Genomic DNA, 26,833 nt, shown 5'->3' on the forward strand with positions numbered 1-26,833 from the left:
AAGTAACCTGGGAATTAATCATTTAAAACTTACCAATAATCTGAAATTAGTAGCTTTAATGCTATGAAAATTACATGGAATTTGGAAAGATTGAAGTTCTCTAAGCTGCCAAGAAGTAAAACACTCCTTCCCAGATACATGGACTTATAAAATCACTATATACTATCTCCACGAGAAGCAGAATCCCCCAGAAGCATCACTCTGTAATGATGAGAAGTACTAAGAGGGCATATGAAATTTATGAGCTCTGCCCTGAAACATGTCCCATTTCATCGAGACAAAAAGCCAAAATAGTTAAGCACTAATCTGCACACTACATAGGGGTTGAAAGACATAGAAAGATTGTGTGAGCTCACGTATGTGTGTGTTTCCAACCATTCTTGAAAACAATGGACAACAGAGATGAATAAATGTCCCTGTATATGCCATAAATATTCCTCAAATATTTATCATGCAACTCCAGCTCTGCTCTAAGACCTGGGGACATAGTCATGAAAAGAAAAGACAAGGTCTCTGCTTTTAAGGAGCAGATATTCTAATGCAGAAATGAGAAAATAAATATGTAAACAAACATTATATTAATGAACAGTGATCAAATAGTGATTAATGAATAGTGATCACAGCTAAAAAGAAAACAGGACACAGTAAAGGTCTGAGTGACAAATGGGATGTATTTTAACTTGGATGAACCAGAAAATATAGAACAATGAGTTGAATCCAAATGACACAAGGGGGCTAGCCACAGGAAGTGTGGGAAGAGTGTTCCCGCCCAAGGTATCAGCATGTATACAAAAATGTCCTTGGAGCTCTTCCCTCCAGCCCCTGCTCTCAAATCTCTGACCCAGCTAGGTGGGGACATAATCTAGGACTTGTGTCTCCCAAAACTCATTCTAAATCTTTGTTCAGTGACTAAATTATTCAAGCTTGAGAAATTAAAAACATATGCTAACAAGATCTTCCCACCATCTACAGAGAGATCATCTTAAAAGCATCATGAAATAGTAACACTGAAATTCTAAAAAACTTCTAACATTTTCATCAATTTTATATCAAACTCCTTTCTTGAATTAATATACCCATTTGACATATTTATGAAGAGACAAAAAAATCCTCTACATTCCGTAAATGTATTTATCCATCTAACAAATATTTGAGTACCTAATTACACTCTGTTCCAGCTGATTTCTTCTCTTTATCTCTTTTTTCCCCTCAATTTAACACCAATCATAATCTATGTAGGCTTTTAGTTCGCTTTTCAAAATTAATTTCTTGAGCTATTTAAAGGAATTATCCCGTGCTAGAGTTCTCAACACTGATCACACATTAGAATCACTTAAGGAACTTTTTTTTTTTTAAGATTTTATTTATTTATTTGACACACAGAGAGATCACAAGTAGGCAGAGAGGGAGGGAATCATGCTCCATGCTGAGCAGAGTGTCCCATGCAGGGCTCGATCCCAGGACCCTGAGACCATGACCTGAGCTGAAGGCAGAAGCTTAACCCTCTGAGCCACTAAGGCAGCCCCTCACCTGAGGAACTTAAAAACAAAAAGCACAAAGGGCACCTGGCTCATTCAGTCACTGGAGCGTGCAGGTCTTGATCTCAGGGTTCTGAGTTCAAGTCCCATGTTGGGTATAGAGATTACTTAAAAAAAAAAAAAAAAGAAAGAGCCCAAGCCCCAGTTTGTGATTAATTTGTTTAAATGTTTCAAGAAATTTGATGCTAAATGTTGTAAGACTAGTTAAATAACAAAAAGATATATTTACATAATACTTCTTGCTCTCAAATTTTGAACAAAGAACTTACTAATAATCAATAACTTAGTAGGCCAACATTTTATTTAAATAAGTTTTATGGTACTACAAAGAGTGAATTAGAAAATCAAAAGCAAGGAGAAATGGGCATGGTGTGAACATGGGGAAGCAAGAGAAAACAAGAAAGTATGTGACCGGGAAGCGAATGCTTAGCTCTGAGATCCTTCTCCGAGAGAAGGACAGATTAAAACCTAAAAAGAAAGAAAAGAAGGATCCCATGCACTCAAGGAAAGAGAAGTCCCCCAACATCCCTCCTGCTTTTTCCAATATAAACACACAGCTGGGCCAACTTACCACATCCTGGTTGGTACCGACTTTATCAACTTTTCTATTTAGGCCAAACTTGACCAGTCAATGATGGACGGGCTGTGTGCCAAGTGTACCAGTTGTACAACTGACTGTGTAATGGCTGAAACTGAGAAACCGGGGTGAAAGTATCAAGAGGCTCTAAGGATTGTGAAAGAGCCAAGATTCAAACGATCATCACGTACACACAAGACAAACTATGCAGATGACTGCTCAGTACGGAAGTAATTCAGAGTGTTACACTGTGGCATCAGCTGACCCAGACCCAGAAGATTGCTGGAGTTCCCATTATGGACATCTCTAACCATACAGACGACACTGAGCGAATGCCAGATGATGATGGAGCCCCTCACTCCTATGTCTTAATAGAGTTCCTCAGCTCTCCTTTACCAACTTTTCCTGTTGCCAGTTCATACAAGCAATTCTCCTTACCCAGTTCCTCTGTTCTGAGCTATGGCAAAAGACACTCATTTTTTATGTTTTGAAACTGATTATCTTGTACCATTTTACTTTTTGTTGCATCTTTTTATAAATCAGATGACCGCTCACAAGATTAAAAAAAAAAAAAAAAAGGAATGGAAAAGATCAAAAGGGAGGACAACAACAACAAAAAAACAGTTCTTTTTTGCCGGGAACCCCACTTACAAGTGCCAATCAGATAAACTATATCTGATGTTACATCGTCACAACTCCTCTATCATCAGGGAAAGTAGTTCACATAAGAAAATATCTCTATAAAATGAGTTCCAGGCTTACATTCCATATTTGGATAATTAGAATTTCATTACGATGTCTGTCTCAAACTGATGCGGAAGAGAATGGAATCTTGTCATCAAGACGTGACATTGAACTAAGAACCCACAGGGTAAGCACTAAGCTCCTGTGATACGAAGACAGCTCCTGGGGATGGGTGACCCTGGGCAACAGTGGCTGACCTGCGGGCCTGCGGCTATCTGTCATCTGTCACTCTTCCCTCTTCCTCCTCTGTCAGCTGCTATCTCCAGCCGCCGTCAACAAAGTCCACCTCAAACAGCCATCACTTCCCTCTGGTCCCATTTACCGTAGCTAAGCTCCAGGCCAGGCATCCAGATCACCAGCCCTGTGGGAACTTCTTCTAAGGTAAGAGGTGGCCCTATTGGTGAAATGCAGGTGCCAAGGCATGCGGACATTGTGCCATCTTCTGCGCTATTCTTAATGTTCTGATTGTCCCACTTCCCTCAGTTCCCACCTGTGGCCTCTGGAAAGGAACATATTACAGTAGGATTTCCAAGGACTGATGCGTGGGGGTCAGGAGATCTGGCCTGTGATTGGCCCCAACTAGCTGTGTGGCTTTAAAGGAAGTCATCACACCTCAGGCCTCAGTTTCCTTATCTGCAAGCCAGAATGGACTGGAGTCTTTTCAGAGGAGCTGGCAAAGATCACATAGATAAGCACCACCTCATTATACTAACAAGCAAACAGAAGGTTGGAGGCGAGTGATTTGCCCCAAGTCAGACATAAGCAGGCAGAGAGCAGAGTCGAGAATGGGACCCACATCTGCAGGTCACAGCTAATCAGCGAGCACAGTACAAACAGATCTGAGCAGCTGCTCATTCTTCCCCTTTTCCGTTTTGTCCATCAGAATGCATGCTCCCTGCAAACAAGGACACACAGGACCTGCTGCCTGTCTCAAAATTCCCAGTTCACCCAATTAGAACAGGGAGGAGCCTCAAGGACTTACCCCCCACCCCCACACACGGTTCTTTTACCTATGGAACATGAGGGTACATACATTCACCGTCCAGAGGGCTCCTGCCTTCACTTCTCATGGAAAAGGTCTTCAAGTGCCTACCCGGGGTGCCAACGAAGCCACAAGTTCCAGAGAGGAACTGACACAGAGAAGTTCGAAGGAGGCAGACTGGCTCAGCACCGAAAGAAACTGTCTACCAAGGAAAACTACCCCATGGGGGACTGATTCTCTTTGAAATACGTTTGAGTGCATGGGAAAATAGTTTTCCAAGAGCTGGTGGACTGACCAGTCACCTGGTACATACAAGATCACATCCGCATTCTGACAAGAGTGGCTTGCCTGCAGTGTAGACCAGGGGCCAGAAAGACAAGGAAGGCACATGGAGACTGGGTGAGAAGCTTCTACGGTGTGATGGCAAGGGCGCACTGCAAAGGTACGAGAAGAGATGGAAAGATGTATATGGACTCAAGAGGTTTAGGAAGCGAAATCCACAGGACTTGGTGTGACAGACTAGATTTTGGAAAGGTGACAGAGTAGGAGTTGACTTCTGGTTTCCCGACTCCAGGCTAAACGGATGAAGTGTTTACTGAGAGAGGCAATAGAATAAGAAAGGTGGTTTTCAGTGGAGGAGGTGCTCATGAATTCCGTCTTGAACCTGATGAGTCTGAGGGGCCACAGACACATCCGAGAAGAAAGGTCAGCAAGTCCGATACACAGAACTGGTGCTCAGGAGGCGTGTGGGCCAGAGACAGGAATCTGCCTTACCTGCTGATAGGTGGTCATGAAGCTGCACAAAAAGTCATCTAGGGAAAGAAAGGAACACGGGGCTGAGCCCATAATTAGCATTCAGTGGCTACCAGGAGCATGACTTTGCACAGGAGACACATCAGAGAGGTAGAAGAAAGACAGGAAGCAATGCAGAGCATTTGGTCTACTGCGATGTCAAGTAAGGAGACAGAGAAAGGTTGGGTCCGCTGACTTAGAAACGGTTTTGGTAAGAACTCTTTAGTGGAACGACAGGGCCTGAAGGGTGGAAGGTGGGAAAGTCAAGTCAACCCCTGAGCACTGGCTGTGATGCGCGACAGTAACAGGGCAATACCTAGAGGTGGGGCAGTCAAGTGGGAGAGAATCAAACAGGAGCGCGTGATGGGAAGGAGTGCAGGGGAGAGGATCCTCGCAGGCTCCCGGAAGGGCGGGAGGGCATGGACTCCGAGCCAGAGTGGAGACTGAACCCAAGGAGGAAGGAGAGCCCCTCCCCGTACCAGGCGAGGAGGAGAAGGGGACAAATACAAGAATGGGATCATGATCAGCAGGATGGAGGAGGTCCCGTGGGATGGCTGCTAATTTTTCTGTACGACTGGAGATGAAGTCATATGTTGAGTTGGAAGAGGAAGGCTACATGTGATGTCAATAGCACACCCATGTAAATGGTCTAATTTATCTGTTATTCCACTTTCTCCCCCTACTACCAATACCTTATGTCCTTCTCATCTCTTAATTGGCTGTCAACCCAAAGGATTTTCGTATTTCTAAGCCGACAAAGTATGATGTTGCCAGTGCCTCTGCCCCAGGTGACCCTTCCCCATCTGCCATTCCTGCACTTTGATCACCTACCTCTTTTGCATACCTTTCCCCTTCTATTTCTCATTAGATCTCATAAACATGACTTTTTAAGTAGTCTCCTGCCACCAGTCAGCTCGAACTCAACAGATATGACCATGCAACTTCCTGCTGTAAACCTGACTGCAGCTCTACCGTGAAGACTGCATCAACGTGGACCCCTCAATGTATGCAGTGTCCAAGGTGCAATCCACAGCCCCACCCCATCTACCTTTCTAACATCCCAGTCTCATTCCAAAATGTGCCAAACAAGACACCTATGTAGAAATACAACCCCGACAGCAAGCTCTCCACTCATTTCTGCCTCGGAACTGTAACTTAACAAAACATCTCTCTGAGGGAAACACAAATTGCAAATAACCTTTATCTCCAGCTCCCACATAGAAGATCAATACCACTTTACACAGAACAGCTGTTCCATGTATTTTCCTTCTATGTATGAAGGGGTCACGTTCATTAACACTACAAATTGTACATTATATTCAGAAATGTCAGAGCCTTGAAAGAATATGGAATTGCTGGCATTCTAGCCACTTTCCCAGTTTGCTCTCTTCCTACCTCTAAGTCCTACTTTAGAACTGCTATTTTGAGATTTCTATTTTCCGAAGCTGCTTTGACCAAAGGCATTCTGTCAGCTCAGAGTGAGAAAGATGGCGGGGCGAGCAAGTGCGAGAAAATGCTAGTGTTAGGCCCAAAGAAAGCCTGACGAAGTCCAAAGACAGACAAGCTAAAGAGACTTCCGTGCTTTGAGATTCTTTAAGTCTGTGTCTGTGCCTTTTCTTCTTCCAATGACCTCTCTCCTCGTCACGTGTCCTTCATTAACAAAAGGTTTCTGGATCCGAGAATTCACTCTGTGCTCTCCTTCAGACACTCCATTCAATTTACACCTTTTATTACAGTGGCTTAACATCACCATACAAGAACAAGAGTACAATATACCTTCGTCTAGGCATCCCTACATATTAAAAATGATATGGCCACACCGCAGAGGATCCAGACATAAGCACTTATAAAGCCAGAGTTTGGGAGATGTGATCTGAATGCAAGTATCAAAAAGGAACTAGCTGGTTAACCCAAAAAAGAAAAAAACATATTATGACTTGAAGCCATAAAAAAGTAAGAAATTCAAACTCTTTTCAGAATTTTAGGTACCTACAGAGCCAAAACTTTTTAACACTGAAACCAGCTACTAAATCCCAATCCTTAGAAATTAAACATATACGTTTTGATAGTTTAAGTACAGATCCAGAGGGATACAGAAAACAGATAAAGCTCCTCCTGGCTCTGATTCAAACCTTGGGACATTTTCAAGGCTATGTCTGATAAACCTTTCCTGTCAGTAAAGTCTTTTCAGTTTAAATTTCTATTCTGTAAGTTTATGTCCTACAGTTATCTGCTGCCAGCTTCAGGCTGACCTCACCAAGAGAAGTAGGGCAACTTTCGAAAAGGAGCTTGGTATGCTTTGTAGTACTGGACCAGAACCAGTAAGGACAGTACAGTCTTTCAGATTTCTCATTCCGGGAGCTTAAGATGAAAGTCAGGCATAAACGTTAGGTTAAGTGCCTTTTTGACCCCATTCCTGGTAAGTACGTGTGTTCAGAGATGTGTTCAACGCACAGTCGCTCAGCTTCTAGGCACAAGGCACTGGGAGGCTTCTGTCAGGCCGGGGGAGCGGCGGTCTGACTGTGCTGCACGGTACCAGAGGCGGGTCCTACGGGTCCGGGGCTTTTACGTTTAGCTCAAAACCACTTGCCCTGAACTTTCAGGCCTTTTCATTCAATGTGCACGATTTCACAGGAGTGCTTTCTCCAGGCTGCACCTAGCCCACCCGAGGCCAAGAGACTCACTGCGAAGTACAGTGAGGTCCCCACCGAGGACCCGTCCGGGGCGGGGACAGCCCAGGAAGCCCGCAGGAGAAGCCCGAGGAGAGGCCCCGGAGGGCCAAGGAGGGCAGGCCACCCACTACCCGGCTCTGGGGAGCAGAGCCCAGGCGTGCACCTTCATGAACTCGTCCTCGTCGAAGCAGAGCATGTCCGGCCCCTTGGGCAGGTTCATCCTACTTCTCTCCATCCCGCTGGCCGCCGCCTCTCAGCACCGACACTCGAGCGAGGAGGAAAGGTAGGAGGCTGCGCTCCCCGACGCTACCAGTGAAGCCACGCCGTTTCCACCACACAGAAGGCACTACTTCCTCCAACATGGCAACGCCCCTGCCCAGCCAATGAAAGAGGACTCCGCAGGCCCGCCTCCGCCTGCCTCCGCCAAGAAAGGCGCGGGGGCCGCTACCGTCGAGCCAGCAGGTGATCCTGCCCCCGAGCGGCGGAGGGCGACACTACAACCTCGCCTACGTTTCTGCAGGGCAACCCGCCGCTGTTGATGCCCGGTGAGCGGGAGAAGGGAGGGCGGGGAGGGTCAGGGGCGCTCCTTCCCCACCTTGCCCTTTCCCTCGGAAAATCGGCCTGCGAACCTCTTCCAGGACCTTCTCCCGAGATTGTCCCGCGGGAAGCATAGTCGTGGCGGGATGCTGGCCCTTTACTTCTGCGGCCGGTTGTCCAGAGACGGGGGCGCGTCCCGGTGTCAGGCCTCCGGCCCGGGCGCCGCCGCTGCAGCCGCCTGGGCGCGGTGGCCTCTGTGGGAACCCGGCTTCCGCCCTTAGCCCCGGCACCCACCCGCGAACGTGGCTTCTCCCCCGCTGAGCTTGGCTCCAGCGATCTGTAGGGAGGAAGGTGGTCAGCTGGCAGCCTCGGGTCGTCTGGGCCGCTCCCAGCTCCACTTCAGCTCAGCTGCGGGGCGGCCACAAGTTTGGGTTCTGAGAGCTCTTAAAGAATCACCTCGCTACCGGCCGGCCAACAAAACGCAGCCGACAAGTAGATGTGCGAGCATGTTTATGTCCAGTCTGCTCTAGAATGGGCGGTATCGTGTGTTTGTGGCTAGCGTTGGTTCGATCGCCACACCTGCCCCCAATTTCTGAGACCCCCTCCTCCTCCTGCCGTCCACCCCACATTTATTTTGAGATTTTTCTTTCCTCTTCCCTTGCTCTTTCTCCCACTGTCCTCCCCTTTAGTGGGAATGTCATGGTCAAATGATGATTCATTTCTCTTTTTTTCCTCCGTGAGACTCTGACAGCTCAAACCACAGATCTCACGCGCGCCCTTCAGGCTGCAGCTTTGCTGTAATAACCCAGGACTGGGCTGCCCCTCCCAATGCTGTGATCTCCCAGAGATAGCACAAGCAGTCCTTAGAAAGACATGGAACACAGCAAGACAACGGCTTACAGCAAGTCTTGCATTCGAGTCACTCCAAACGGGAAACTGGTCACTTTCTTTTAAAAACGTGAGTACAGAGATGCCTGGGTGGCTCACTTGGTTAAGCAGCTGCCTTCGGCTCAGGTCATGATACCAGTGTCCTCAGATCGAGTCCCACATCGGGCTCCTTGCTCAGCAGGGAGCCTGTTTCTCCCTCTGCCTCTGCCTGCCATTCTGTCTGCCTGTGCTCGCTCTCTCCCCCTCTCTCTCTCTGATAAATAAATTTAAAAAAATCTTTAAAACCTGAGTACAGAATCTGAAACAATACATTCCCTAGCAGTGGGCCTGGCAAGGCCTTGTTGAGGAAAACGTTCCCAGTCAATATCCAGAGACTATGACAGGTAGGATGAGAGGTGGAATCTTATTTGGAGAATCAGAATAAATTGCCAGGGGAGCAACTATGAAAGTGCATTCTATGCCCTGTTGTGGTCATTTGGATATAGGGAATGAAAGCCTATTATTTGGTCTTTGTTTGTTTACTCTTATTATGAAAATTCTCAAGCATACACCAAAGTGTGTAGAGCAGAAGGATCCCGGCGCTTCCGAGTACTTATCACTCTGCTTCCCCAACTGTTTCATAGGCTCTCCTCTTCTACTGCCCCCAAAGTGCCTGTATTTTTGTTTTGGGGGGAGAGGGGAGGTCTGGAATATATTTTAAAGTAAATCCCAAACATCACATCATTCCCTGCTCCCGAAATACCTTGGTTTACACATCAAAGAAGGAGGAGGAAGAGGTGGAGGAGGGGAAGACTGAGAAGGAGGAGGGATGAAAAAGAGAGATTTCCGCACAGGCCCACTATGCCAGAATCAATAGGTCTAATAAGCTATTCCGATTGGCTCTGAGAGGCATGACTTTTAGCCTCTCAGACTTTTAGGGCCACAGTGCTAATAAGCGACAAGGGCAAATTCAGGCAGCACAAACAGCAAGGCCCACACTCATCACCAAGGCACTGAGGGGGGTGGGCAAGGGTGCCAGATCGACGCAACAAAGTTGTCTGGGAACTCCACCTGCCCTAGAAGTCCAGATGAGTGAGTAGTTGAACTGTTTTTTACCTTCATTGTCATTCCTTTCTGAAATTATTGCCGGCCTTTGGTAAAGACATGAACCTGAGCTTGTGCAGCCTGGGGTATTGATCTTGGGGTTGCTGAAGAGAGTAGGTGCCAACAAAGAATGAAAATCCCTGCTGCCTGTTCTCCTTCCGAGAGTCAGGAGGGAACAGTCAAGACCCCATACAGTTCACTGCCACTTGGAGCCCTGGCTGTGGCAGTGGCGTGGCCCACCAAAGCCAGGAGCAACAGGCAAGACCCCAGACCCCAAATGCTAATGGAACACCCTGGGGAGGATGAAGGAAAGGCAGAGAGTCAGCGGAAACCTTCCCAAAGGACATTTCCCTCAGTTTCATCTGGGAGCTGACATTCAGCTGGTACACACCCCTTCAGCCACACAAAGTTTGGTGACTAGCCTCTGGCCAGAACCTGCTGTGTGTCTCCCTACCCCGAACCCTTCCCAAGATCCCTACCATGGCCTCGCGATCCAGGCACTGGGTGTGTAACACTTGACTCTGCAGGGGTCCCCGGGCCAGCTTTTGGTTAGTTAGTTGACCACACTGTTAAAGATTTGACTACTGTTACATGTTTGACTCTCGTCTTTGGTGATGGTACCTATTTCATAGGAAATAGAAGCTGGAATCCAGGAAACAGGCTGGAGGATGAAATTAAAAAGTGGATACAAAGCTTCTAATCAGAGCCAGACACAACCGGCGATCAACTATATCCCAGTCTCTCCCCTCTTCTCTCATCTGTACTTTCCTTAATGAGGAATGAGACTTTAAGTTGACTTTTTTTTATCTTCAAGTCTCTCTCTCTCTCGATTCCCTAACTTCCCTCTCCTGCCTTCATTTCATCCTAGAACTTGTGCCCACGACTTCTTTTTAAGTAAATATTAACCCCCTTTGACTCTGAATCTCTGGAAAATTCTCAGTTCCCTATTTTTGCTGGCACTGTGACAGGTCCTCATTTCTCCTTCCCACTCCTCTCTATTTATAGTTTTCACAATTTTTTTGGCAGGTTGGCTACAGAACACTCAAAAATTGCAAAGAGAAATATTGTGTTCTGGAAATTCGCCCGAGCATTTTTTTCCAATATCGTCCTTATGCTCTTCTGATCCTCTCTTGAACTGTTGAACTAAAGCAGCTGACGCTTCCACCAGCAACCAGAGTCATCCTGTCCACTACTGTGGGAACAGAGGGTTTCCATTTGGAACTGCAGACTAAGCCTAAAGTCTGGTGGCCCTTTGGTGCCAGGATAGCAGGTATGGGACGGGTGGGACATGGAGGACAAGCATCATGGTAGAGGTCTCCATTCGACCAGGAAAGCTCACAATGAGCCAACAGGTCCATTTCAACATCTTCTGTATTTTCCTTATAACCTGTTTCATTCCAGAGTGGATTTGAGATCATTTAGTTTGATTCTTAAATGTTTCCCATTCCAACCGGAAACAGACTCATCCTACGGGCTCCCAAATTCTGCCTCATCTTCCTAATCAGTTAGTACCTCAAATTGGGTATGATAGTGCCAGAACATTCTTCCATGTGTATTTTATAACAGACTAGTATTTTATTAGTTTTTTTTCAAACTAATAAGAATGATAAGGGTAACTTTTTTTTCTTTTAAAGCATAGGCAAAATCACGAAAGACATTGAAATGAACCTAAAAGATTATAGTGTCTTCCAAGGGAAAACAGGTGTTGTCTCATGTACCCTTCTGGGCTGACCAATTCTATGGGATATTCTGTGCCTTTCTTGTCTTTGAGCTATTTTGCAACTCTATAGATTGTACATAATTGATGTGGATGCAGATGATCTTGTCTAGCTATATGTAAATGAATTTTGTCCACTGGAAGTACAGTTGACCCCCTTTCCTTTGGTAGAAGGCAGTTTTGCATTCATTTGCATTCTATTTGCATCTATCAAAGCAAATTCGTTTAAGTATTACTGATTGTATATGTGTCTGCCTTGAGATTCTTGCTTGAAGTGGTGGTAACATCTTAGTGGTTCCCGAGCTAATGAATGAATTAAACAAAATCCCTTCAGGCATTTATCTCATATTTGCAAAATGGTCCTTATTTAATCTTTTCGAGAAAATGATACAGTAGCAAACCATGACAAGATTCTGGTAAATGAAAAGTGCAATGAAATCAAATCGGAATGAATTTTAGAATTACCTTCAATGTGGCCCACGCTATGCCAGAGGCAGAGAATGAATGAATCTCAAAGACATGGCTTCTGGCCCCCAGGAGTTACAGTAATCTGTGTCAACATTGGCATGCCTGAGAAATGCATGTGACATTCCCATCAGGGTTCCCCCGGGGGTTCAGTTAACCTTTCTCTTCCAAGCTACCCTCTCTTGTAGTGATATCAACTGTGCCCTTGGTTTCAGCTCCCATTCCCTAGCCAACATCTCTCCCACTGATACAGGACCATCTGTTTCTTTCCTACCCACCAGGCCCGTGTAACTGACTACCTACTCATGCTATTTCACTGATGTCCCACCTGTGCCTCAAAACCCAGCATGTTCAAAACTTGATTCATCATCGTTTGTGAAAGAATGGCTTATCCTCTTTTGCTTTGTTTCTTTAGAAATGATTCTACCAATGCCAGCGGCATGCACCAGAAACCAGGAAAGAATCATACAGCTGAGCCAACCTGCTGTACTTTAAAACACTTGACCACAATTCTCCAGTGGATACTCAACCCTGGCTTCAAACTCCCTTGTCTCTCCGGTGAGTTTGCTTTCCCTCCTTCAAGACTTGCCTCAACAATCCCTACCCCCACCTCTTCTGAACTATGTCACCTCACTCCCAGCTCCTGTCCTAGGGATGAGGGAGCAGAAGGCAAGCTTAGGACAAAGCAGAAACTGGCACCCTACACCCTCTCCCCATGCCATATGTGTAACATTCCTCATAAACTCCTGGCTGCCCTAAAGGAAAAACGGTGCTTAACTGATAGAGATCCCAGTCCTGCAAAACAGGAGTATCCCTTCATCTACGAATGTCCTAGTGACTTACAAGGAAGGAAGAAGCTTTCTCATCAATAGCCTGGCTTCCAGAGACCCATACCTCAGTTTCCGGAAGCCCTAACATCACCCTCCCCTCCATAAAATTGAGGGAGGCTAAGGGGGAGGGAAGTGTAATAAAACTGAATTTCTTTTAAGCCCAAAGCCCACTGACAAGGATGTGTGATAGGAGGAATGTAACATATCTCTAGGAAACTCCCGACTGTCTTCATGCTTTCCCTCATTAGAGGCAAAAACAGCCTTGACTTGACAATAACCAGGTCTCCCTTATCCTGAAATTCTTCTTTAGCATATGACAGTCCTTCTGGACACCCCCTTTGTCCTCACCTTCCTCAGCTCCCAGTCAACCATGCCTCTGTCTGAGCAGCTCTTTCTGCCCTTGGGTCCTGTCCCTGTGTTTTAATAAAACCACCATTTGCACCTAAGACGTCTCAAGAATCCTTTCTTGGTCATCGGCTCTGGACCTCACCCCACCAAACCTCACCTGTGTTCCAAAACTTCATCACCAGTGTCACACTTCAAGAAAATAAAAGCCCTTTGTGCAGGAATTCCCTTATCTTACCACCACCCAATCAAATCTACACCTACATTTGTATCCATTTTTAATTTGTTTTTAGACATTTACTCAACAAATATTTAGTCAATACCTACTGTGTGCTACACACTGCCCTGAGTGTTTGTAAATCTGTGGCGAATGACACAGAAAAGTCCCTGGCATCATGGAATTTACATGGTAATTGGAGAAATGTACAAGAAACACAGAAAGAGTTGAAGACAGAGCAGATTTATTGAGAAGAGCAGACATCCCCAGCTAGGGTTTGTTCTTCCTTGTGCCTGGGATTTGTTCCTTCCAGCCCTCTCCAGGACTCCACTCCCAGGGTCAATATCAAGTTCTTGTTCCAATGGATCCTTCCAGTCAGAAGACAAATGATCTTTTTCTTAAAAACAAAAGGAAAAAACCCAAAACAAAGACTTCCTTTAACCTTCTACCTTCCTATAACAACCTCCATATTTCTCTCCCCACCTCATTCCCAGCATAGCTTGTAAAATATTTGTCTACACCTGTGGGTGTAGGGTACCATGTCCCCAAGGGTAGTTGAAAAATCTCTATAAAGAATCCTTATGTGCAGATCATTTTAAGGGAGTCCATTTCCAGATCCAAACTCCATGTGTGCTCTGTAGGATAGGTGATATGCCCATTCTTGGGTCTGATATCAGGATACTCCTCTCCTTCCTGGAAGATCAAGACACTCCTCTCAGATCTTATTAGAGTGTAGGACTTGGGCTGATACCAAAGTTGAAATACCAGTTTTGTTTCAAATAATGCCCTTCTGTGGGCAGTCCTGGGGCTCCACCTTTAGAGCTTCCTCTCCTTATTAAGGGTAAAGGTTAACATCGGAAAGGGGATTAGGGCAGATGTTGGAAGTGCTCTGACATCAGAATAAGAATCAGTTTTGGTTAGTGACACTCAATCCTTCATATTTAAATTAAACTACATATTTTTAGGGACATAATAGGGAAAAGCACAAGTAAGGATTTTAATGGTTTCATTCCATTCTAGTGTGGTTTGGGAAATAAAATAACAGAAAATGAGACTGTTCTGATTTAAAAAAAAAAATCAACTTGTAGCAGGCAAATGTTATTCCAATGAAGTCGATCCTTTTCTTTCTCATTTTCTTTTTAAAGATTTATTTATTTATTTATTTGGTAGAGAGACACACACACACACACACACACACACACACACAGAACACAAGTAGGGAGAGCAGGGGAGGGAGAAGCAGGCTTCCTGCTGATCAGGAATGTGGGCCTTCATCCCAGGCCCCTGGGATCATGACCTGAGCCAAAGGCAGCTGCTTAGTGACTGAGCCACCCAGGTGCCCTCTATCTCATTTTTTAAATGTTTAATATTTTCAACACCTAGTTAATAAAATATACATATATTGTGATGAAAAGTTTATGATTAAAAAGTTTCAGATGTCCACTTAAAAATGTGCAAGGTGTGTGAATTCTCATAGGCGGTCCATGCACCATACATGCCTATCACTAGCAAACGTGGATGTACTCGGTGTCTCTAGGTTCCCGCTTCCTTAGTGCCCTCTTAATCACATGGTTTCTCTTCCTACCATCCTGGACCTGTATTCTCAATTTGCTTCTCTATTTCATCTCTGCCCCTTTGAAGAGCTTGATTCTGGGTCTTCTGTAGCTATGCGTTCGCTCTCTCTCTCTCTATCTCTCTCTCCCTCGATCAGGCTTTCACAACCTAGCACTATTGATACCTGGTGGGTGATTCTCTGTGGGGCTGTCCTGTGCCCTGCAGGACAGTTAGCAGCATCTCTGGTCTCTAGCCACTAGATGCCAGCAGCACCCCCCCCAGTGGTGACCACCAAAAATGTCGCCAGATATTGTTCAATCGGCCCTGGGAGCAAAACTCCTTGCCTCCCAGCCCCAGTTTTAAAACCACTGCTTTGGCCGATTCCATTCAGCATCATTGATTTAAGTTCTTTGTAGAAGCTGAAGGCTCTGAAGTTAACGTCTTTAATCCTAATCCGCCCTTGGAGCTGAGAATCACATGGCCAGCTGCCTGCAGCATATTTCTCCATGAATATGTAACAGGAGTCTTATTTTCACCATGATTTCTATCCTGCTCCCTCCTCACCTGCTCCTGTCCCAGTCTCCCCATCTTAGTAAACAGCATCCCCACCTCCTACTGGCTAAAGCCTCAGCCCCTGGGATAAATTTCCCCTTTCCCTTCTCTCATATCTAATCCATCAACAAAACCAACTGATTTGACCTCCAAAACAGAAGTCAGACTTGCTCACTGCTCTTTATATCCATTGCTCCCATTTGAATCCAAACCTTGAAATTTTTTTTGCACTTCAGACACTGTTAACAGTCATTGGTCCCACGACTACACCTACACAGATATTTTACAAGATCGCTAATCACCATCAAGTTGCCAAATCCAATGATTAACTTTCAGATCCAAATGAATCAACCTGTCAGTCCTATAGACATAGAACTCCCTCCACTTCTCTGGAAATATTCTATCTTTTTCATCGTGATGTTGGCTCTCCCTTCCTCTTCCACACTGGTCAGTGATGATGTCTCCTTTCCTGGCTGGGTTTTGTTGAGCTTCCTGACCTTTAGACATCAGTCCTGTGCTCTGGGACTCGGACCTTCTGCTTGAGTTTTCTGTTGTGTTAAAAAAAAATTCAGCTGAGTACATTTTAAAGAACCTATTGGCTTTATTTAATGATTCACAAAATGGGCAGCATCCTGCTTGCAGACTGAAAGGAGCTCGGAGGAGCGGTACAAAAAGAAAGACTTTTATAGGCAGAAGAGAGGAGGAGCAAGGAAGTCACGTCAGGCAAACAAGGCAGGTTGGTTATGGCCAGGTGACTTGGCTTCTGGGGATGGCAGGGGTCCGAGGGAGTGGGGATCAGGTGGTGTCTGCTGGCCTGGGCTCAGATTCCATTTCTGGGACAGCTGAAATCATAATTAAGTCTGGTTTGGGGGACATGGGGCTTAGCATAAGCAACTCCATTTTGGGCCTCTTGTTTTGTTTTTAATAGTTACTTCATAACAAATAATAACAAGTTTAGTAACTGTAAACAGCTCAGTTTACTATCTTACCATCTCTAGCTGTCAGGAGGCCAGAAACAGCTTAACCAGGGTCCTCGGCTCTGGGTCTCACTCAAAGGAGGAGAGAAGGCGCCCACCAAGCTGTGTTCTCACCTGCAGGTTCCACTAGGGAAGGCTCTGCTTCCAAACTCACTCGGGTTGTTGGAAGAACTCATTTTGTTGTAGCTGTGTGATTTGGGGGGCAGCCCATGCTGGGGTGGGCCAGAGAGATTCTCCAGGCTATTAACTGGAAACCATCCTCAGCCCCCAGAGGCTGCTTGCGGTTTCCTGCCATATAACTCTCTCCACAGGTGATTCTGAATTTGGCTCTTTGCTTCTTCAGGTCCAGGACAGCCTCTCACTCCAATCAGTAAAACAGTCTGATTTAATATAATGAGATCATAATAGTGACATCTTCTTACCTTGCCAAATTCTACTGGTTAAAAGCAACTCCCAAGTCCCATACACACTCCCATCCATACTCACAGGACAAATACCAAGGGAAAGATATCATGAAGCTGCCTTATCATGTTGCCAAACACACCTCTGTCCATACTCACTGCATAGGTAAGCCCAATTCTTCTCAGGGCTTGAACCCTATGTCCTAACGGTGCTCATATTTGTGCCTCCAGCCTGGACCTCACCCATAAATGCCAGACTCATGTGTTCAGCTGCTGGTTTGGCATCTCCATGTGGATTCAGCCACCATCTCCAGAACCAAACACCTGTTGCCCATCAAACTTGCTTCTCCCGTCGTCTTTCCCATCTTAGCAAGTGGTAACGTCACTGTTCCAGGGCCTCAGGCCCCCAAAATTGTAAAATAATCCCAACTCTTGTCTTTTACCGCACACTCCACACTTAATATATTTACAAATCCTGCGTGTTTTGTCTTCAATATACACCCAGAATCTCCCCCTTTCTCCCCACCCCTACATCTACTGCTCTGGTCTGGGCCAATACCCCTTCTCACCCAGATCAGTGGTCCTCAACCAGGAGAGTTTTGTGTACCTGCTCCTCCGCAGAAGATTTTGACAGGGTCTGGACACACTTTTCGTTGTCACAACTTGAGAGTGGGAAAGGGCGCTCCTGCGATCTATTGGTCAGTGCACAGGACAGCTCCCCATAACAAAAATTAATGTGGCCCCAAATGTAAGCAGTATAGAAATCTCAGTCTACATTAATGCAAGAAGCATCCCCACCCCACAACCCCTCAAGTCCGTTCTGCACACAGCAGCCTGAGTGATTCTTTTCTTTTCTCTTTAAGATTTTATTTATTTATTTGACAGAGCGAGAGAGAGATCCATGTAGGCAGAGAGGCAGGCAGTCGGAAAGGGAGAATCAGGCTCCCTGATGAGCAGAGAGCCCAATGCGGGGCTCGATGCCAGGACGCCAAGACCATGACCTGAGCTGAAGGCAGAGGCTTAACCCACTGAGCCACCCAGGCGCCCCGATCCTTTTCTAATCTAAATCAAGTCAAGCCTCTTCGAAACCATCCAAGCTCTTCTCATCTGGCACAAAGTTAAGGGCAAATCTTTACAATGGCCTTCAAGACTTTATGTGATCTTGATGAGGGAGCAGGAGGCTGGCTGAGGACAAAGCAAGAGCTGGCGCCTTGCACCCCCCCCCTTCATCCGCTCCCCTCCATATGTGTAGCATTGCTCAGGCACCCCTGACTGCCATAAAATGATAAATAGTTAACTTGATGAGATCACAATACTGCAAGACAGGAGTCTCCCTTGGTTTTCAAATTTCCTTGAGATTACAACAAAGAAGTTACCTTATCAATAGCCCAATTTCCAAAGACACAGAACTCAGTTCCTCAAGCCTAATGTCACCCTCCCCTCCATAAAAACCGAAGGAGGCGGAGGGAGAAGGAAAAGTAAATAAAGTTAAATTTCTTCTAAACCTAAATCTCATTAACAAGGATGCTTGATAGCAGGAATGTAACATTCCACCAGACTTCCAATTGTCTTTACTTGATAACAACTAAGCCTTCAATATCCTGATAGTATTCTTTGCCCCAATAGCCCTGCTGAACACCCCTTTGTCCTCACCTACCCAACTCCTGTGTATATAACCAACCACTCCTAACAACCCGGGGCGGCAGCCGCATCTCTGCCTGCCCACAGGCCCTGTCCCCGTGCTTTAATAAACCACCATTTTGCACCAATGACGTCTTAAGAATTCTTTCTTTAGTCGTCGGCTCCGAACCTCCTCACCCCACCGAACCTGACTTAGGTTCTGGGACTTTTCAATCTGACCCCACTACCTTCTTTACCTACCTCCTACCACTTGCCGTCTTGCTCATTTTTTGCCCAGCATTATTGGTCGCTGTGTCATTCTTTAAACACACCAGATGTGCTCCCACCTTGGGCTTACTGTTTGCTTTGTGTGGGATGCTCTTCTCCAAACAGCACAACTGCTTGTTCTGAAAGACCCGCGGATCCCCTTACCCAAGAATCCAACACTGCCACTGGATGCAATCAGCAAGAGGTTCTTTATTGTTACGCAGGCGCCTGCGGGTGGTCAGCGCGCGCCTGCGGGTGGTCAGCAGCTCCTGCTAGCTGAGCACACCAGGCTGGGGTGGTGCAGGATTTTTATAGACAGGTACAAACAAGTCCCGGATGGGACGGGGCCGATTGGCTGACAATTTGAACATTTGAAAAAAGGCATACTTGGTGTTAGTGGATTGGCCCTGGAAGACCCCCTCACGCGAAGAGAAAGGCGGGAAGGGGAAACAAAGAGGGGAAGTTTTAATCTTATTACTTCAGCAGAAAGACATCCTGTCTATGTGACTATGCAGCCCCTTGCCTACGTGACCATGCCCCGGCTATTAGGAGAGGGTATCTTGTTCAAACAGGAGTCAAGTGTCATGCCCTAAAAGCCAAGCGGTTACAGAAAGGCAAAAGAGCAGTTACATTGAGTTCAACCCTGGGGGAAGGGTCTTTTCATTGCAAGGGGAGGAGGGGTACTTTTACACAACAAAAGAGCAGTTAATTACTTAACGACGAGGGGGGGGTCTTTCATTCCCCCCTTTTTCTTGATCATGGATAGAATCTTATATCCATTTGTCCTTTTCTTGCCCTAAGTGGGGTGCAAGGCGCCAGCTTTTGCTTTCTCCTCAGCCAGCCTCCTGCTCCTTCATTTCCCCCTGAACAATCTTGACCCTGAAATCTTTAAGGGGGTTGAAGGTGGAAGGTCTCATCTTCTGTAACTTCTTCCTGCTGAATAGGGGCGTAGAGCTGTCCCTACCTACTGGGGTCAATATTGATCAGGGTAGGAACGTATAAGGGAGTTACAAAGGTGGAGGCAGCTGAATCCAGTGCTGACAGTGAATAGGCGTCCTCGTGCGCGAGAAGGGTCGTCTGCCGTGGTGTAGTCATTGTAACTTGGAGTCTCGGCACCAAGTAGAGAAACATGGAACAAAGCAACATATTAAGATTAATAAGGCAATAAGAATGAGAAGCCCGAAAGGGAGATTCGGCCATAGTCCTCCTTCAAATTAGGAACTTAACCATTTACTGAGAGAGAAGGATCTTGTAGGGCCTTAATCTGGGTGTTCATATCCTTCAGTATTCCTGTGACATTTTTGTGATAGTCTGGGACGTACACACAACATTCTGTCTTGATAATTGCACACGTGCCACCCTGGGCTGCTGTCAGGACATCTAAGGCCATCCTGTTTTGTAGGACTGTCTTGCATATCTGTGACACTTCGGTATTAAGCCGGGAGATGCCATTTAGTGAATCATTGAGTGCCTTTGTAGTATATTTATTAAGGGCTTCTACTTGCCACATGACATCCTCTAGTCCCGCAGATGGAACAAAGATGGATACTAAGTAATCATACCATTTAAAAACAGATCGTGTCCATCTTTGTTTCAAGTTGGAGAGATTAGCTAGAGTTGTAATGGTTTTAGTAATGCGCCCATGAATCCAGGCAAATCCTAAAGTACAGCGACCTATCCATCCTGGAGGAAGCCAGGCCCACAGGTTAGTTCCACATATCCAGTGGGTTCTGTTTGGAGCTGGCCATCTGATGCCAGGTCACCTTGCCCAATCAGTAGCAAACCAGTCAGTAGCCTGGAGTACTATTACTTGGGAACGCATTTCTAGTGAGCCATCCTAGACATCATGTGTTATTTGCCCAAGTACCACTCGTATGATTCCTTTGTTCCCAGCATAAAACTGCCTTCTGACTGAGCTGTCCAATCGTGAGCGTAAGCCAGAGATATGTATCCCAGATTTGATATATGCCATCCTTAGTATAGCGATAAGGAGGGTTTTGTAACTTAGGCCCATATTTGATTGGGGAGTTATGGCTTGACAGTAATCCCCTTTCCTTCCAAATAGCTCCATGGGCATGTAGTACCAGGAAAGCATATTTGGAGTCAGTACAAATGTTAATTCTTAGGCTTTGGCAATTGCAAAGTGCTAGTGAGCACTATGGCACACCTAGCTTTTCTTATTCTTTCTATGAAAATTACTGTCATCAGAAAACCAACTGTCATTCATATTTTTAACAGGGGCACCTTAAATCTGGCCAGATAGAGTAAGCAAGATCAATAACCTTTGAACATTTTTGCTCTATAGAGAAAGAAGTACAGTGGTCAGGTTCAGGCATACAGGTAACTAGGTTTAAAGTTTGACAAGTTTTAAGTATTATTTCTGGCATATAGCCCAATATTTAAATTAGTTGGCCTATATCATCCATTGGTGGTCTTTGGCTTCTAAGACAAATCTGGACCTGATGTGACATCATTACAGTCAAGGACTGTCCCATAGTGAGCTTTGAGGCTCTTTTTATGAGGAGGGCTGTTCTAAGTTTTGCTAAAGCATCTGTTTGCAATTGTACCTCAACAGAGGTGACTTCTAAGATAAATATGACTAAGGGATAAAACCAGTAAGACCTTTGAGTGGTCCAGCCTTAACAGTATCCTGATTACAGAGGATCACTGGCAAGTGAGAAAACTTGTCAAGAGATAAGGGGAGTCCGCCATGCATCATCCAATCCACTCATAAAGAAAGTGGGGTCATCCATTATCTCCACAAGTCCATAGTTAATCCTATGGAGTGTGGTATGGTGGCTTTAATAAGATTGACTAAAGAAGCTATTGTGCAACTTTTCTTTAGTTTACCTCAAATTGTTTAGCATAGGTAAACAAACATTTAAAGACAATCAAATCTAGAATTTAACATCCATAAAGGTGTGTTACTAAAACAATTTTTCTCTCTAAAATAACCCTCATTTCCAGAGATAGCCAAATCAGGACTAATTCACTTGTGAAACAAGTCCAGTTTTAACAAACTTGGCCTATTATTTACATAAGCTCAGCAAGAACAGTGAGTGTCATCAATAGATCTTTTAGAATCTGCTTTGCTGGAACTTTGTATAAGGAATCTCTAGGTTGAACTTTTACTAGCCTCTCCGGGCCAGAAGCCAAGCCCTGTACTTGCCATGAGGCATGCCTGCAATACCTTTGGGCGAATTCCTCTTCCTGAGACTGCACCTACCAAGGAGTGACATTCTTTACTCACCTGGTGAGGCTGCTGGGAACTCTGTAAGCAAGGTATCAGGCCAACAGTCCCAAGGGGCTTTATGGCTCCAGGTTTCATAAAGTCAACCTTAGTTCATTAAAGCTGTCTGGTCATATCTGAGTCTTTTCAAATATGACATCCCAGTCAAAGCCTTGGTAAAATAACAGTTTCCAATGGTGTCCTGTTACAAGGAAAACAGATTCTTATTGAACTTATGCAAATGACTGATTGCCATGGAAGAAAGAATACTTACTGAGACCTTTTGGTTTCAGAGGGTTCAGATAGAGAGAAAATTTGAATGCCTTGAGCACTTTTACATCTCTATAATTTACAGATAACTTAAGAAAAAGTATCCCTAGTCTGGAAGAGCAAACATTAGAGAGAACCGGCAATGTTTAAAATAAGACAAAACATTAAGAGACATAACACTATAATCTTTTAGTTCATTTAGTCCCATATTACTAATTCTGGTGAATGCGGCTTTAGTCAGTTTTGGAAATTCTTACCCATTTCAGTTTTAAGATTTTCAAGTATATCAAATATCTGTATTTGTCCTGAAAGTCCTTTATAGGAATCTCCTTGAAGATAAAACTCATTTTACAAGAGAATTAAAACAATTATAAATGACAAAAACTCAGAATGGATATGGTTAGAGCTAAAGAGACACGGGAGTTTACAATTTAGCTGCAAGGAAATCAGGTTATTTCTGTGATACATATAACATTTCCATAATTACAGTATCAAGTGGTGATTTCTCAAAACGTTAAAACTTTAGGAAGTGCGTAGAATCTCTAGAATAGTTATAGCATTTTCCCAAATGTAACCCAAGGTTTATCATTGGTTCCGTAGTACTTCATGAGCAACTTCACATACCAAGGAAAAGCCTGAGTTAAAGAGATTTACGATTTAAATCTTGTCAACATTTCCTAAAATCTTAGAAAGTGTTGAAGCACATGCCTAAATATAATTAGGGATGTTGAACACCTGATAAAACAAAACATAGGAACTGAATTTTTCAGGCAGGCAAAGAGAAAACCATTTACACTTTTTAACAGATCAATTAGCTAAGAAAACTTTGCCCCTTTTAAACAGAAAGAAAACCAGCTTTTTATACCAGTGTCTTTCCCTTTTTTTTTTTTTATTTTACTTCTAAGTGTGCAGTCTTAAGATAGGAGTTTTCTGGGTTTCCCTCCTATCATGAATGATGTCACAGACAAGGGGGGGGGGGATCTTTCCCCTTCTGTCCTGTTTGCATCCCTCACGGGAATTTAGGATCGTCTTAGCTAAGGCCTGTCCGCATAAACCCCGGAACAGGCTACTACTCCGTGGAGTAGATGACTGTTATGCCATATGATGCCCCGTGAGACTCAAGGTGCAGCCCACTCAGACTCCGTAGCCGAAGTGGTGGAGCCATACAGACACATTCACACAGTCAGGCACTCTTCAGATTCAAACAGGTTGGATACCCTCCCCTTCTGGGCATCTCTGGCTAATGGGAGGTAATCAGTCTCCCCTTTCACTCTTTACAGATTAGAGTGAGTTTCTATGGTTACAGGCAATGGAGGATGGTAACAGGGTGTTTTTGCAGTCCCTCAAGGTTGGGCTGTTTCCTTAACCCTTAAGGCCAAATGGCCCTTATACTTGGAAGTATAATCTGTGTGGAGGCAGGTCAGGAGAGTGCTAAATTACCTTGGAGGCTGTTTTTCTTTCTTTTTTAGTCTGTCCTGACCATATCTAAAATTTCTTTTGTGAAGATTTCCGTTCACAAACCTTTTATAATTTTCCTTTGCATTCAGGTTTTATCCTGAGTCATTTCCTTCCAAACAACCATCTCATTTAGGACAAAATTACCTTCCCTTACCTTCAACAAAATGTATTCCCATTCCTTAAATCTTTCTTATTTATCATCTACTTTCCTACAGAGTTTCCCTTATTTCCATCAGTCTTAGTTACACTAAGCAGAACTTTATATTCTTAGAAACACCTTTAGTTATTAACCAATTGTAAACTGTTACACAACAGAATTCTTCAGGTGGCAAATTTATGAATCAGTTAAGTGGCAAACAAGTTTACCAACAGATTTAAATACTCTTAGTTTCTTTGCAGTAAGAAGTCAAAAGCACAAACCTACATCCAATAATTAACGACTTAGCATTTTATCCTGTTAGGTTAAGACAATTCAATTCCATTTGTCATCCAAGTGAGACTTTAAAACTTTCAGATTACCAAAGACTTTGAAAGCTACTCCAGCAATTACCCATTAGAACTTTGAGATAGACAATTAACCATCAGTTTAGTCATTTCTTTGCTAACAAATTTTAATAACACAAGCTTATTTGACCTTCAGTAAACTTCGAAGTTTCACATCTACTGCTGTAACTTCAAAGACACGTCTTATCTTAATTAAACCAACAAACTTAACTTAGTTCCAATACTGATTTACGTTCCACCTGGACCCACTCCACTTTGAATGTAAGATCTGGAGTGGGGGTGTTCTTCTTGCTCCTTGACAGTGAAGAGAGAAGGAGCTGTGGTGCATGATCTAGAGGCACACACGTTGGTACAGAAACACGTAAGGGGGAAACAGAAGAAACAAAGCGCCGCCAGGAGGCAGAGAAAGGATTCCCAGTTTTGGAGCTCCTAAGCCCCAACAGAGGAGCAGACACCATGCTTTCCCACCAGCAAGGGGGGAGGGGTTAGGCAGTCCAAGTCAGGCCAGAGGACACAGGGAAACTTCCCCGAAACAAAGAGAGTTTCGGCAGCTGCTTGGGAATATTCCCTATGGTCTCTGTCTCGAGTTAGACCAACCCCAGTTGGCTCCAGTTAACCTTAATCAAGGGAAACACAAAGGGCGACGAGAAAAGCACACAAGACACACAAGACAATTAACAAAAAGGTCGCTGCGCGGTTTCGGTATATCACCGAAAGCAAAATTTCCACCGGCCCAGGGAGCCTCGAGGTCTCCCTGCGGTGGACAGACTCCGTCCAGAGCCGAGGCACCTCTGGAACGGACAGACGGATATAACCCTCGGACAGATGAGGGGCACCGAAAAATCGGGCCCCTCGACACCCTGGAGCGTCCCCCAGGGCTGGCAGGGGAGAAGTCCGAGCTCGTCAGCTCCTTCTCAAGCTGCCTACAGAATACAGACCAACAACGCACGCTGTTGTACAGTCCTATTCTGCTACCCGCAGAACAGGCAGGACAGAGGCCTCACAAGACGAGAGACAAACAAGGACGTGAGAAAGGAGACAAAGACACAGTTATTAAAAGTTAAATGCTGGCCAGCTTACCTCCCGGTGGGAGTCAGTTGGATCCGTGGGCAGGAGTCCGATGATCTCGGTGGGACCTCCAAATGAAAGACCCGCGGATCCCCTTACCCAAGAATCCAACACTGCCACTGGATGCAATCAGCAAGAGGTTCTTTATTGTTACGCAGGCGCCTGCGGGTGGTCAGCGCGCGCCTGCGGGTGGTCAGCAGCTCCTGCTAGCTGAGCACACCAGGCTGGGGTGGTGCAGGATTTTTATAGACAGGTACAAACAAGTCCCGGATGGGACGGGGCCGATTGGCTGACAATTTGAACATTTGAAAAAAGGCATACTTGGTGTTAGTGGATTGGCCCTGGAAGACCCCCTCACGCGAAGAGAAAGGCGGGAAGGGGAAACAAAGAGGGGAAGTTTTAATCTTATTACTTCAGCAGAAAGACATCCTGTCTATGTGACTATGCAGCCCCTTGCCTACGTGACCATGCCCCGGCTATTAGGAGAGGGTATCTTGTTCAAACAGGAGTCAAGTGTCATGCCCTAAAAGCCAAGCGGTTACAGAAAGGCAAAAGAGCAGTTACATTGAGTTCAACCCTGGGGGAAGGGTCTTTTCATTGCAAGGGGAGGAGGGGTACTTTTACACAACAAAAGAGCAGTTAATTACTTAACGACGAGGGGGGGGTCTTTCAGTTCCTTAATTTCCTCCAGGTCTTTTCTCAAATGAGGGAGACTTCCCTGACACAGTCCCATAGAAAATACCAACCTGCTCCCCTAAACCCCACACCCCATGTCCACTCACTCAGCTTAGTTTCCTTCCTACCCCACATAAACCCCTGATATGTATGTGTATTTATTTGCTTCATTTCTCACTCAACAACTAAAATGAAAACTCCAAGAGGACATCAAATTTATTTTGTCTCTTGTTAACTATTCTGTCTTTAGGGTTTAGAACAGTACCTGACACATAGTAGATGTTCCGTAAATATTGGAGAATGATTTGTTACTATCTCTGCCTTTTCTCTATCCATTCTTTACACAGCAGCCAAAAATGACATTTTAAAAATGCAAAAGGAATCCCATGACCACCCTCCACTCACCAGTGTAAAACCCTTCAACGGCTTTTCGTTGTGCTCAAGCCGCAGCTGACATTCTACAGCCCAGGCCAGATTAAGATTTCAGAGTTCTTAATCACTGGAAAGACGATGGTGTTGTCACCACCAGAGATATTTAAATATTTTTGAAGATTAGATCCCAAAGTAAATGTGCTAAAAGCCTAGCAATATCCGATTTCACAAACTCAGATTTCATAAAATCTTATTAGTCTTCTCACCTTGTGTAAGTTTAATCTTTCCTCGGCCCCCTTTTCTCTTCTGTTTCAGGCACTCACCATACTTTGCCAGAATGATCATAACGGCCTTCCAACCTGTCATCTCATCTTCAGGAATATGCCCCTTTCCCTCCCCTCCTCACACCAATTCATCCTCTAAACTTATTCTAAGATGATCACTCTAAAATGTGCATCTCACTGTGTCCTTCCCCTACAGGAACTTACTCAATAGCTCC

The 26,833-nt window shown here is 45.0% G+C and overlaps 3 long non-coding RNA genes across 8 annotated transcripts in view; 1 reads left to right on the plus strand and 2 right to left on the minus strand.

Moving 5' to 3' along the window:
• LOC309857560 overlaps positions 1-10,922 on the minus strand; it is a 35,363-nt gene extending 24,441 nt beyond the window's left edge. For all 3 annotated transcript variants that reach the window (XR_014307772.1, XR_014307773.1, XR_014307774.1), the window contains exons 1-2: positions 10,826-10,922; positions 7,469-7,837 (exon numbers count right to left, since the gene is read on the minus strand). This is a non-coding gene — a long non-coding RNA (uncharacterized lncRNA). The remainder of the gene's footprint in view (positions 1-7,468; positions 7,838-10,825) is intronic.
• On the plus strand, positions 7,714-26,827 carry LOC309857561. 3 transcript variants are annotated; one of them, XR_014307775.1, is made up of 4 exons: positions 7,714-7,850; positions 10,840-11,083; positions 12,411-12,553; positions 26,815-26,827. It is a non-coding gene; the product is annotated as an uncharacterized lncRNA (long non-coding RNA). The 3 variants fall into 3 exon arrangements; XR_014307776.1 differs by lacking the exon at positions 26,815-26,827 and adding an exon at positions 12,636-12,741; XR_014307777.1 differs by lacking the exons at positions 7,714-7,850; positions 26,815-26,827 and adding exons at positions 8,036-8,334; positions 12,636-12,753.
• Positions 13,615-16,053, minus strand: LOC309857558. 2 transcript variants are annotated; one of them, XR_014307769.1, is made up of 3 exons: positions 15,846-16,053; positions 13,909-14,080; positions 13,615-13,784 (listed from the first exon to the last, which is right to left on the minus strand). It is a non-coding gene; the product is annotated as an uncharacterized lncRNA (long non-coding RNA). The 2 variants fall into 2 exon arrangements; XR_014307770.1 differs by having other exon boundaries at positions 13,615-14,080.
• Positions 26,828-26,833: the final 6 nt, after the last annotated feature.

This window comes from Mustela nivalis (genome assembly GCF_964662115.1).
Source record: "Mustela nivalis genome assembly, contig: HAP1_SCAFFOLD_889, whole genome shotgun sequence".
NCBI lineage: Eukaryota > Metazoa > Chordata > Mammalia > Carnivora > Mustelidae > Mustela > Mustela nivalis.